Genomic DNA, 13,238 nt, shown 5'->3' on the forward strand with positions numbered 1-13,238 from the left:
CATCTTGTCTTATCAAAATGCCCTAAATCTCTCACCTACCTTTTTAGATGTCTCAACTGGATAGACACAATGATCTTCCCAAGTGTATCTAGAAGAGCAATGGGTCTATAATTTTTAGGGTTATCTCTATCACGATTCTTGAAGACAGATATGGTCAGATATGGTCAATGCAGCCCTTCAAGAGGGGGGAATCTCTCTTGCATGTAGGATGTAGGATTTGCATGTAGGATTTGGTTAAACAGAACCCAGCACAAGTCAGACTTATCTTCCGAGTTCTGTTTTAGCATGCTGTTATTTAAGCCATCTGGGCCTGCAGCTCTGGAGGAGTTTAGCTTCTTAATTAATACAACTATGTCCTCTTGTTCAAACTCAATAGACCAGGGAATACTAGCCTTTCCCGGGCTTCCAAAGTCTAATCGGGTCGAGCAAGCAAAGAGATTGGTAAAGTAGTTAATCCATGCCTTCTCTGGGATAACAGTAGCCAGTTGAAATGTTACATTATTATTGAGCAGCGCCCAGAGGTCTTGTGTGTTCTTATTAGAAAGTATCCTCATTATTACTTCCTCATCTGCTTGGATGCATTGGGCTTTAGTAGCTGGCAACCAAATCCTGTATTGCTGATTCTACTTCTTTTTTAGGGCAATTGTATCACCAATCTGCAGTCGATATATACTACGAAGATTGGCTCTAAAGATTTTCTTTGCCTCTCTCAGATCTTTGTTGGGATAATGCAATCTCTTGAATTCTTGTCTTCCGCCCATATTGGATTTCATTTAGAAGCTCATCAAGACGCTAGAGTTGTCTACCCCCACGTTTCTAGATTCCAGGGCATTTTTATATTAGGTCGTAACATTTCGGACCTCCCTTTGGAGTATTCGTAATCAGTTGCCATCCTGGTTTAGATGCATTTCATCTACCTCCAAATCACCAAATTCCCTTTCCAATCCTTTAAAGGTTAATCTTACCAGATAATGGTCACTATTTATCATCGGTTTAATATTTAGAGTATGCAGACATTTGAAAAGACCACCAGATATGAGTGATAGTCCAGGTGAGCTTTCTGGGAGCCACAGGACCACGTAGCACAACCCGTAATATCACCTCTATTCTGGCCGTTCACCATACAAATGTCTCGCTCTTTTAACTCTGATACCCATAGAGCTGCTTTTTTAGACAAGGAAGTATTTGGCAGCCTTGCCCCTATTTTTTCCATACTCCTTATATTAAGATCCTCACAGATCACTATGTGGGGATCCTTCAGTTCCACCCACATGCCATTTATAAGATAGGTTACAGTCCCCACAAATTCATCTTCCCCAATCCCCGGAGGGATCCAGTACAGATAGAATAGAGCTAATACCCATGAGATATTACCATGAACCCTCTCCAACTTCAATAACACCAGCTGAACAAAGGGATTTGGGTTCCTCGTTTTCAGAATCTTAAGGTTCCACCCCAGTTTCACCAATGTCAAAAGGCCAGCAGAAGGTCTTCCCGCTGGTCTTGTCTGGGCTAGATAAAAACAGACTTCAAAGCCCTCACAAATTGGTTTGGAGGACAACCAAGCTTCCTGCATGCACAATATGTCATAGTTTGCAAAGTCCAGTCCTTCCTCATTGAAAAGATGCGTGAAACCTCTAGTATTCCATGAGGCCAGGCATAGGTAGACGCCTACCTGCAACTCTGGGAGTTATAGACCCTGGCCCTGGGCCAGAGAGCCCACCAACCAGGACCAGTCGGCCGGAGACCCTGTGTGCCTACTTCTTTCTTGGTTCACTTTGCTTTCTTAACTTTTAGCACAGTCAAAGGTAACTCTTAGGGTTGTTACTGCTTCCCCTGCCAACGTGGGGTGGATGGAATCTCGCCTTGATCTTGTGGAAGGCACGTTTGGGTCATCCCCAACTCTTGAATCAAGACCATTCATGGGTATCCCTCCCAGAGAGCCTTTTCGATTGGCTAGCACCAACCCTCCTGGGCAGCTGAAATTTTATTTGGGAGCCATCAGATAACTCAAAGCCCAGAGGGAGGAAGTCGAGAGAAGCTCCCAAGAGAGCGTGTCTCACCAATATTGAGTGGAGATTTAGAATCATCCAGTCTAGGCGGCTTTCGTTTTCAAATGCCAATATCTTGATATCCTCTGGGCCAAAACATCAGAGTTTGGGCGAACAATGCAGCAGTTTTAGCACATTTTGCCTATTCTTGATTAGGCCTTCTCTCTCTGGGATCAACCTCTCGATAGAGACTTGAGTTTTCACTGGGACCAAAAAGGTAGAGGAACTAGACGACACCCTTGTGTAACCATCTTCTCTTTGCCCTAAGCTAGTAGAAGGTTAGTGTGGTGAATGGCGCAAATGGGACAGGTGTGTTTATGATATATTACAATTGCGCAGATGGGCTTCATGACGCATGATCATTTTGGGGCGCAAGCAGCATGAAAATGTGGTTTATAGTGGCAGTACTGGTGTTTATGGTTAAGATAAGCCTCATAGAAAAAGGGACAAAGGAGAATATCCTTAATGTTGTCTGCACCCTAGCAGAACCCAGCTGCAACTCAATGTGCATAACTATACATTAATGATACACATCTTTGATGAGTTGATACACTTTAATAACTGTTGAAAATCAAAAAGTCAATTGGTGACAGTGAAATCAATGTCCAGTGCATTTCGGGATCTTGTGAAATGGGAGAACCTAGAGTGTAAAATCACCTGTTTGTAGACATTTCAGTCAAATGCGACATAATGTCACACAAAGGAGGTTCCAAATTTTGAATGTTGGCAAGATGGACTTACACCATGTGGATGTTCAATGCATCCTGAAACAAAAAGAAGCAGCCTGGATCGACAAATTAGAGACATTATTTCCAAATGGCATGAACGAAGAAAAGGATTTATTTCACATGCTTCTTCTAAATTACTGTGTTCAGTTTATGTACTTTTGCAAAGTGAACATTGAAACATTAGGAGACTGGTTTTGATATATTGTTAAAATATTGCTGCACTGGAAATTTATCAAGCAATTCATGTATTTATTTTTCTTTTTTTTAAATTTATTTTCAAAAATTTCAACAGAGAAACATATATACAATAATAAAACAACATGCATTAATCACATCAAAAATCATCAAAATATATACATCAGAATCACCTCTCATTTCCCCCTCCCTCCAGGAGTCACAGTACAATCAATAAACAGGTCTAGTACAACAAAAGAAACTTACTCCAGATCTTATTAAATAATGCATTTTTCTTCTCCCTCTGATACAATACTCTTTCCATTTCCGCTAGAATATGCATCTCTTCAATCCACATTTCAATTGTAACAGGGGCAGACATTTTCCAATGCCTCAAAATTAGTTTCTTCCCCACCATTGCACCCGGAAGATCCATTTCTTCTGAGATGTACTCATTTCATCCAGCAAATCAACACTACCCAGCACAATGGTCTTAAAATCCATATGAACCTTCTCATCTAGAATCTTTTGACAGATCTGGTCAAAATCAAACCATAAATAGCTCACACTCAAGCATTCCCACAACATATGTTCAAAGGTGCCCACTTCATGTAAACATGCCCAACATTCAGAGCTGTAATGTATTTATTTTTCAAGTATGATTTTTAATTGGGTTTTACTCTTTTTCTGTAATTTGTTTAATCTTAATCTCTTCAAATGAATCTGTATTTTAACTTGACTTCACAAAATTAGTTTTAGTTCTTTTTAGTATTTTGTAGTAATACATTAAGTTTCATTAGTGTTGAAATGTGACGCAAGCATTGCAACGTCACCACGGCCCACACTGTGACATCATCACAATATGATTGGCGCGCCAACATACTATGTATACCTTTTCTTTTTAACGTACCTTTTTATATGAATTTTTAAGAAGAACAATTCAACCATAAGGGTGACCCCCACCTCCCGCCCCCTCCACCCTGCCCTCACCCTTTGGTTCGACTGTAGTCTATGGTGATCAAATGCCAAGTCCGGGCTTTGTGTTCCTTGGTGTCATGTGTCAGTGCTGTACCGTGCGATTCTGCTCAGTCCTTGGAGCATCTCACCTGTACTCACTCGATCAGAGGCTATCCTGCTATGCCCAAGAGGCGCATGTTCCTTGGACACCAGGCACCCCTCGATCCCTCCTGTAGGAACTCCAATAACCTTGACCAGTCTGTGCGGAACCATCTGTGGTCCCCTTGGAGGGAGTATGTGAGGCATTCTAGGGCTGTAAAGTTCCAGATCTTTGCCACCCATTCGTGTTCCAGTGGGGGGGCCATGGATTTCCATTGTTGTGCTAGCGCTCCCGCCATCATCATGATAACGTACACTTTGCGGTCTGCTTTTGAAGGGAGCTCCCCCAGGGTCCCATCCAATCCAATCAGTGCCAAACCTCTACTGCCCCATCTTTCACCCCCAGGACGTACATTATCGCCTCTTGTATGCCCTCCCAATATCGCTCTATTTTGGTGCAGTCCCACTAAAATGTGCCTTCACGTTCTCTCCCCTCCACATTCCCTCCAGCAGAATTTCGGTTCTCCCGGGTACATTTTGTGGAGTCTTGAGGGTGTTAGGTGCCAATGGAAAAGCAGTTTAACCCAGATTTCCCGAGTTTGGAGGGATCTCGTGAGCTTGGGAATGCTCGCGCATAGTTTCGACCATTCATTCTGTTCTATTGAGTGTCCCGTGGATGATTCACATTTTTTCATAGAGGGCCTTGGGGGGATCTTCACCATCTTTTAGGTGCACGTATATGGACGTGACCACCCACCTGTCACTGACGTGTCCCTCCTTGTTTGATGGAGGGGTGGAGTCTATGTATACCTTTTAAATATATTCAGATGTCGCCATGTAGAGATCAGGAGTGTGTTTTCACTAGTGTTGATATGCGGTCTGAGCGTCGTGACGTCACCACAGCCTACATAGTGATGTTATCATGGGTATGGTCGAACCTTCAACATATTTTGTAAATTGTTTTATTTTTATTTATTTATTTTCAGGTTTATAGCAGCGCACAAAACCCTCAGGCATCTAGGCGTCAGTTACAGAAAGTGCAAAGTTACATTATAAAGTGCAGGACCACTTAACAGCATATACAGTATGTGGGTGGATGTTGGAACCACTAGATACACATTCTGGCAAAGCCGCACTTCATGTTACGGGGGCTACATCTGGTATGCATATATGCAACAAGGAAAATTAGTGTAGATACACATTCTGGCAAAGCCCTGCTTCATGTTATATTGGGTCTACATCAGGTATGCAAATATGCAACAGCCAAAATTGGAGTAGGTACACATTCTGGCAAAGCCGCGCCACATGTTATGGGGGGCTACATCAGATATGAAACTATGCAGTAGGTATGATGCAGGTTATAATATATGAACAGCTTTAAGCTACGGAACAAATCAGGTATGTTGCAGGCATGTTTTGATTCATAAACAGAAGAGTCCACTGGTCAGTCACATAAGTTAATTACATGGTGGAATTATGTATGCAGCTCTGAATAGAGGGTCCAATCCTGTGTGATGAGGTTCATGTACATATATATCAAAGCTTGCGGGTTGTAAGGCAATCAAAGGTATGTTGTATTATTTTTAAAGTGTATGGAGTGCTACATTGCAGGTCCAACCCGATATGGGCAAAATCAGAGGTATATTTAGTGCAAGGCTGTAGATCAGGTTCAGGTTTCAGGTAAGACAAAACCGGTGGAATAGGCTGGGTAAAGCAGTGACAGTGGTGACATTTATATAACAGGAGTCAGTAAAAGAGTAACAGGGCCCAAGTTGGAAAAGCACCACTAGATGGCAGAGGACTACAACACAGCACAAGGCTGCCCAAGGACGTGTGTAGCAATAGTAAGAAGTAATAAAATGAGTGGGGGACTGTACTGCATCGAAGAGTAGAGGTGCTGCGTGGTGTCTAGTCTGCTCCCTTGGGTACAGTACGGGGCAGAGGTGATATGAGAAGACTTTGGGGGAAGGGAAAGAAGAGCAAGTATTTAGGAGTGAAGTATAGCCTGGTCCGGCCAGGCAGCCATTCCTGGACAGGCCCAGACAAAGAATGATAGAGGCCTTAGACATCAGCCTTCACCGGATGGCGGAACCCGGCCTATGGCGAGGTCGTATTGTGGGTGATGAAGCAGGTTGTTTTAAATATACACGGATGCTGCCACCTACATCATGAGGCCGTTTGTAGTATTTTCCATTCAGAATCACCACTTGTGTCCAACATTAACATAAGCAGCAACGATGTAGCATGGATAGAAATAGATTTTTTAAATATCTATTTGCATATTCACTGTCATTTTAGGTTGGTATGTTCTTTTATCTAACTTGGGTAAAGGCATTGTATTTCAATGGTTGTCATATATGTTATGTTATTTTTTTTTTTTGTACCGTGCTCCCCTGTCATTTGTATGGTCTTCAGGTGCCCAACATGATCTGAAAAGGAAGGAGGGTTAGGGAGAGTTAATTATTGGGGTGGAGAGAGATAGCTCAAGAGAGCTTTTTTCTGTGCTGTTGGTAGCTTTAGTTCAGAAAAAACTGGTTACTGTGTGTTGGGTTTGCTTCTAGGTGGTATGGGTTAGGTGTTGTTTTGGTGTGTCGTGCTATATGGGTTTGTTTTGTGTGTCTGTGGTGTAGCGTTGGAGATTTAGGGTCGTAGGTTGAGGGAGAGTACAGAATGGGTGTGCCGTTTACTATGTGATTTCCGGATTGTGCTCTGGTAGGGGTATGCGTGTGTTAGTAATATTAGTGATGATGGAGGTCTGTGCATATTTGTAAGTTGCATTGTTTTAAATAGGGTGAATTCCTTATTTTGCAGTTTGTCAGTATTATGCTTTACTTCGGTTGGCCCACTCCAGTTCGTTTTGGTTCCATTTGGGTTTACAATGATTGGTGGTGTCTTTCCTATTTTCACAGTGGTTACTTTTTCACAGTAGTGTTTCCTGTCTGGGTGGGTCAGTTAAACAGCCAGGATTTTAGTAGTTTTCAGAAGTTTAGATGTTCTTGTGTTGTTCGTAATTCCTTTGGGAGTGAGTTCGATAGTTTTGCTGAGATGTAAGAGAACTCTGATTAACCATATTTCAGTTTTGAGCATTGTTTTTGTTCGAAGTGTATTTCATTATTGGATCTGAGTGCTCGTTTTGGTCTGTAGATGGAGATTTTTTGATGTAGGAATTTGTCTCCGTTGTGTGTTGCCAGTGTAGGATTCTCAATGCTGGTGTGATGTGTTCTTTCCTGTTGAGTCTGAGGAGAAGAGTTGCCGTTGCGTTCTGTATTTGCTGTAGTATATAAAGTAAAAGGAATGGTTTTTACTTTTTTCCTATTTTACATTATCTGAGTGCAGTACCAACAGTGAGATAGTGCTGTGGATATTATTTATTACATGTACGTTGACATTGTGCTCTATATAGTTGTTTGTGCATTTGCCTAAATTGCTTGGAAGGAGATGGATGTTATACTTGAGGATTGTCCAGGAAGGTCCGAAATGCATTGGTCATTGATTTCTCTGTGTCCAATTGAATTTTTTAATTTTCAACAGTTATTAAAGTGGTTCAACTCATCAAAGATATGCATCATTAATGTATAGTTATTGACACTGAATTGCTGTTGGGTTCTGCTAGGGTGCAGACAGCACTAAGGACAGTCTCCTTGGTGTTTTGTTTAGTTTATCATGTACCCTCAATCTGAGATTGCGGTTGGCTGTTGTGAGCCGACTAATTTATCTGGAATACATTTGAATTTTTCTCTACTGTGTGTGAGTTAATGTTCTAAGGTTGTGCCTGCCTCCCTAGTTTGTGAGACAAGCCTCCTGACATTCTATGGCCATGGCCACCTAAAAAGGGAGGCAACACTAGCATATACTGATCACAGGCCTCATGATATTTGCTAGGCACCAGCAGAATGAAAAATGTGATTTACAGTAGCAATGCTGGGACCTATTGTCTAGAGAGATCTCATGATCTGCTTCAGACACAAACAGCATGAAAGGAGGGCAACTCTGTCATATTGTATCGACAGGCTTCATGATTTTCCTTGGGTACAACTCACTTGAAAGTGGTGAATACTGGCATATATTGATGAGACAGACCTCGTGATCTGGTTTTTGGCACAGCCAGCATGACAATGTTGTGCAACATTCTCTTGTGCCGTCCTGGTGACTTGTCATCTATTGGAGTACTTCTTGTGTTCCCCCTTACAGAACCAACTGTAAATTCCATGGCTTTTTTTGCAATTGTTTTTAAATATCTTCCAGCTAAATCCACCACTTCAACACGTCATTTAAACAAAAATGTCTTGGGGGAATAACCCCGTAAACTTGTTTGAGTTGGTTCGGGCTCATTCGTGATAATTCTGGGGAAACATTTACAACCTCTCCTTTTTAAAAATGCAGCAGCCACCACTGCCATAAATTCTAGTGCTGTTGTTTAAGAGAGGTGTGGAAGACCAGGAAAAGGGCTAGCTAGGTGATGTTTAATTTGATTTGATTTGTATCGTTTGTATTGTGAAGGACCGAGCTGACTTAACTGCATCTGGGCGCAGGTGGATCCAAAAATGGACTCTGCTGCTGCAAGCAAAAACTGGACAGTTTCCACCTAAAGTCTGTATTATTTTAAAAGATAAGTCTTCAGGGATTTGCAGAATTGTATCAATGTTTTCTTTGTTCTAAGTTCCCATGGCAAGCCATTCCATAGTCTAGACTCATACACGGCAAAGCCTCTGTCTCCTCTTGCAACATAGCGAGATGGCAGAACCACCAACAACAGTTGGTCGGTGGACTGCAGTGCTCGGGTTGGATGATATCTGACCAATTTATTTTCTAAATATTCAGGGGCCAGGCCCTTTTGACATTTAAAAACCACGCAAAGAATTTTAAAATCAATTTGATCAGTGACTGAGAGCCAATGAAGTAAACGGCTCATAGGGGAGATTGAGGTTGACTTGACTAAGCTTTCTGCACAGAAAGTTGACTTTCACCAAGGATTGGGAGGACTAGATTCAGCCTGAAAAATGTGAACTTGTCCCATAGTTTGCCCCGGCCACTTCCGCTGTGTTGGATACCCCCTGCATATAGTTTTGAGAGCTAACCATTAATTTGTACATTTTACGGAAATGCTTGTTAGAGTGGAATACCCACATCGTAGGTAAAACATGTTAAGCGTGTCTATCAAACACGTGGCTTCTTGAGTTGTGCAATGTAAAAAAAAACAAAATGTAACATTTAATGTGGAGTTTCGTTTTTACCACATACTTTGAGTATGCAGTACTCCAATAACAATGATTACAACTTTTCCAGCATTGGATCTTTAAGAGATTCACATGCTTGAATGTACCCCGTCATCAGACTGGGAATCCTTGGTAATCTATAATATATATATATATTGTGTTGTGTGATCAAGTGCCTAGAAGGGTACGAAACGTGGCTGGCTGCCTCTCAGCCTGATCTTTTTACTGAAACTTCAATACAGATGTCTATTTGACGGATTGTGTCTTTAATTCTGCTTGAATTCTGCTGCCTTTCATGTGCGACCCTGACGCTGCGGGTGTCTTTGTTCTCTTTCAACTATATATATACTTCCAGCGATGGCTACTAGATGGCTACTAGGTGGCGTTGTGGAATGTGTGACTTGGCTCGAATGGACTTTGAGGTCACACATTCCACAACGCCACCTAGTAGCCATCTAGTAGCCATCGCTGGAAGTTCACCTCCAGTTCTAAACCACAACAGCAAGGCATTGTAGGTATGCAAATTAGCTCAAATGCAAACACTTTTCTCCAGGAAATGTCTTTGTCTAAGAGGTCAGAGCTACTTTATACATAGCTTAATCAACCCAAGACAGACATTGGCAAGGCTGCTAGGACAACTACATACCTGGTTTCATCCATATTTGGGCTCATCAGTGCAGTATAGTCCTGACAGCGTTGTGGTTAGAGCATTTGGACATGTTTTACCACAATAAGAAAGTTATGGTGGGTTTAAAAATGGCTTGAAAAAAACTTTCACCTGCAATGTGAAAGTAAGAAAGTCCAATTGAGCCAAGGCACACATTCCACAATGCCACCTACTTGCCATCTAGTGGCCATCGCTAGAAGTTCGCCTCCAGTTCTGAGCCACAACAGCAAGGCAAACCATTTTTAAAATTCTTAAAGGTGGCGTTGTGGAATGTGTGAATTGGCTCAAATGGACTTTCTTACTTTCACATGTCAGGTGAAAGTTTTTTTTTAAACCATTTGTAAACCCACCATAACTTGCATGTTGTGGATATATGCTTTTCTTGTACAGATATTATCTGTGAATAAACATGCTTTTTTTAAACAGATCAACACGTGCGTCTGTGGCTCTCTCTGTTGCACCCTTGAAGTGCGGCCTTGACAACTCTGTGTCAGTTCCTACTCTTTAATATATATATATATATATATATATATATATATATATATATATATATATATATATATATATATATCACTACAAAAAAAACTTTGTTAAGGGGACGTTATGGTTAAGTTGCCCTACCAAAAACCTGTGCACTTCACTAACAAAATGTTTTCCACCTCCCCATTATAGTTCAAATTAAAACTGACCCCCTGAAATTCGCCAGTTATGGTAAACTAAGCCACCATACCTGCCATCACCACTGTGCACTGCTAACACTAACACCCAGAACATGAAAGATGGCATCACAAATGTCATTGATGATATCACTGATGACATCACATGTTTAGCCCCTTTGTTTTCGTTTTCTGCTATACATATATATGTCCATTCAGTAAAAAACTTTGTTAAAGGGATGTCACACTTCACATTCCCCAATTATGCTAAGCTAAGCAACCATTACTCGCACCACCTATGTGCATTGCTAAGCCTAACACCCAGGACATCAAAGATGACATCACAAATGTCATTGATGACATCACATGTGCATTTACTTTTCACGCTGCACCTCCACTAGTGATTGTCATTAGAATATTGGCCATTTGTGATATCATCTTTGATGTCCTGGGTGTTAGTATTAGCAGTGCACGGTGGCGCGAGTTATGGTTGCTTATCTTACCATAACTGCCGAATTTTAGGGGTTTTTCGGTTTTATTTTGAACCATAACGTCCCTTTAACAAAGTTTTTTTCACTGAATTTCATAAGTTTTAGCAGCGCAACTTAACCATAACGTCCCTTTAACAAAGTGTTTTCACTGAATATATATATATATATATATATATATATATATATGGGACGTTATGGTTACACTTAAAACCGGAAAACCCCTGAAATTCGACAGTTATGGTAAGCTAAGCAACCATGACTCGCGCCACCACCGTGCACTGCTAAGACTAACACCCAGGACATCAAAGATGACAACACAGGAGGCCACCAGGGGGCGCACAGCTAATGGCAGCCTTAACGCCGTGCTCCTGCCAAAGCTGGGATGTTTGAAGGGATTGAGCCCCCCTGAATCCTCCAGGTGGATTTACAGGGCCTGCTCGAATTTAGGACCCCCCCGGGCCTCCCCCGCTCGAAAGAGCGATCCTCGGGGACCCCGTGGGGACAGAGTACCGGCCTCGCGGCCCACGAAGGCAGAGCGGCAGTGAGACCCGTCGGCCGCGGCGCAAGCAGAGGAGGCGTTGCCCAGCGATGCGGGAGAACCTCGCTGGAGAGCACGCCCCCCTCCATCGTCCCGCTCCCTGCCCTCACGGGGTGAAGCACCCGAACGCGGTACTGCAGCACCAGAGTGGGAAGTGGGCTTACGCCGCCTCCCTCCCTCCGAAACGGAGTGTGCGCCCGGCGGAGTCAGAGAGGCGGCCGGAGACTTCACGCAACCCCAGACCCAGCATCTGGATTTTGAAAGCATGGGGGCTGGGGCCCAGCACCCCCCGGTGCCTACGGGAGCGATCGGGCTGTGGTGGGGCGGGCCCGGGAGCCGAGGCCCCCCACGACATACTCCCGCAACAGACCCGGGGAGGCCGCACCTCTGGAGTCAGGGCCCTCCCTCCCAAGTGGGCCCAACGAAAAACTCACAAGCCGGCCGCGGGCATCCATAATGCGGCCGGACCCACGGCACATCTGCCCCCGCGGAAGGAACGCAGTCCCCCCTCCCCCCGAAGGACCCAAGAGCTTTCTCGGCCCGCTTCTACAAAGGAGACAGAGGGAGAGACGGTGATCAACGGCGTCGGACTATAGCAGGTGGTGGCCCCTGGGCTCTCTCACAGGGCGTGTGCCCGCCTGCTTCCACCCAAGAGGGGTTACAGAGTGACAGAATTGAGAGGTGGAACGGCGTTGGCGGCCACCTGGCCCGGGGTGGGTGATCCCGGGGACTTGCCCACTCGAGCCCCGAAAAAACTTTTCCCCCCTCCCCTGTGGACAACGAGGAACACACCGCCAATCCTGGGGAGGGATCCAGGTGCGTGCCCCCCCCCCGGAGCCAGTGGGGCGTGTGCCCGCCTGGTGGCAGCCTCCCCACAGAAGGGCTGCCTCCCCGTACGGGCTCACCTGAGACATCCCATTCTGGACACTGCTGAGCGGGCCCTGGAGGAGACCCCCAACACCCCCTGGACTGCGGCGGTCCCCGCAGTGGGCACACCGGATGACCGAATGAACTGGCAGGAGGCCCTGCAGGCTTATCGCCATAAGGAAACCAGGTGCAATATCAAAGACCCTAACCACACTGGGAACATGGCTCAGCCGGAAGTCCCGTTGCAGTCCACAACAGCAATGGAAAGGGGCTTCGCCTCTATCCTACAGGAAATCAGTTACATGCGATCAGACATCGCGCAGAAATTTGAGAAAATGGACCACAGGGTGGACAAGGTCGAGGACAGGCTTCTAAAAGTGGAAACTAACCAGTCCACCTCAGCAACCCAGGAGGTTCAAATGGGTATGCGGCTGGCGGCCCTGGAGAAGAGAGACGAGGAGAGAGCCAGGCCGATGGATGACTATGAAAACAGGGAAAGGAGGAACAACCTTAGATTTTTTGGGATCCCTGAAGCGGAGGGAGAAACGGAGAGAGACTTAACCCGGGGGGGTGAGAGACATCATCACCCTCCTATTCGCTGAAGAGATGACCACAGAACTAACATTCGACTGGGTGCCCAGGGCTGGGGGAAAGGCCGGCAGCCCTCGGTCGGTCCTGGCCCGGTTCCACTACTATACGGAAAAGGCGAAGGTGCTGGAGGAGGCGAGGAAGGCGGGTGTGATCACCTATAACAATACTCAGATCTCAATCTTTCAGGAACTCTCCGCATACAC

This window comes from Ambystoma mexicanum, chromosome 1q, assembly GCF_040938575.1.
Source record: "Ambystoma mexicanum isolate Mex_15411 chromosome 1q, UKY_AmexF1_1, whole genome shotgun sequence".
NCBI classification, from domain to species: domain Eukaryota; kingdom Metazoa; phylum Chordata; class Amphibia; order Caudata; family Ambystomatidae; genus Ambystoma; species Ambystoma mexicanum.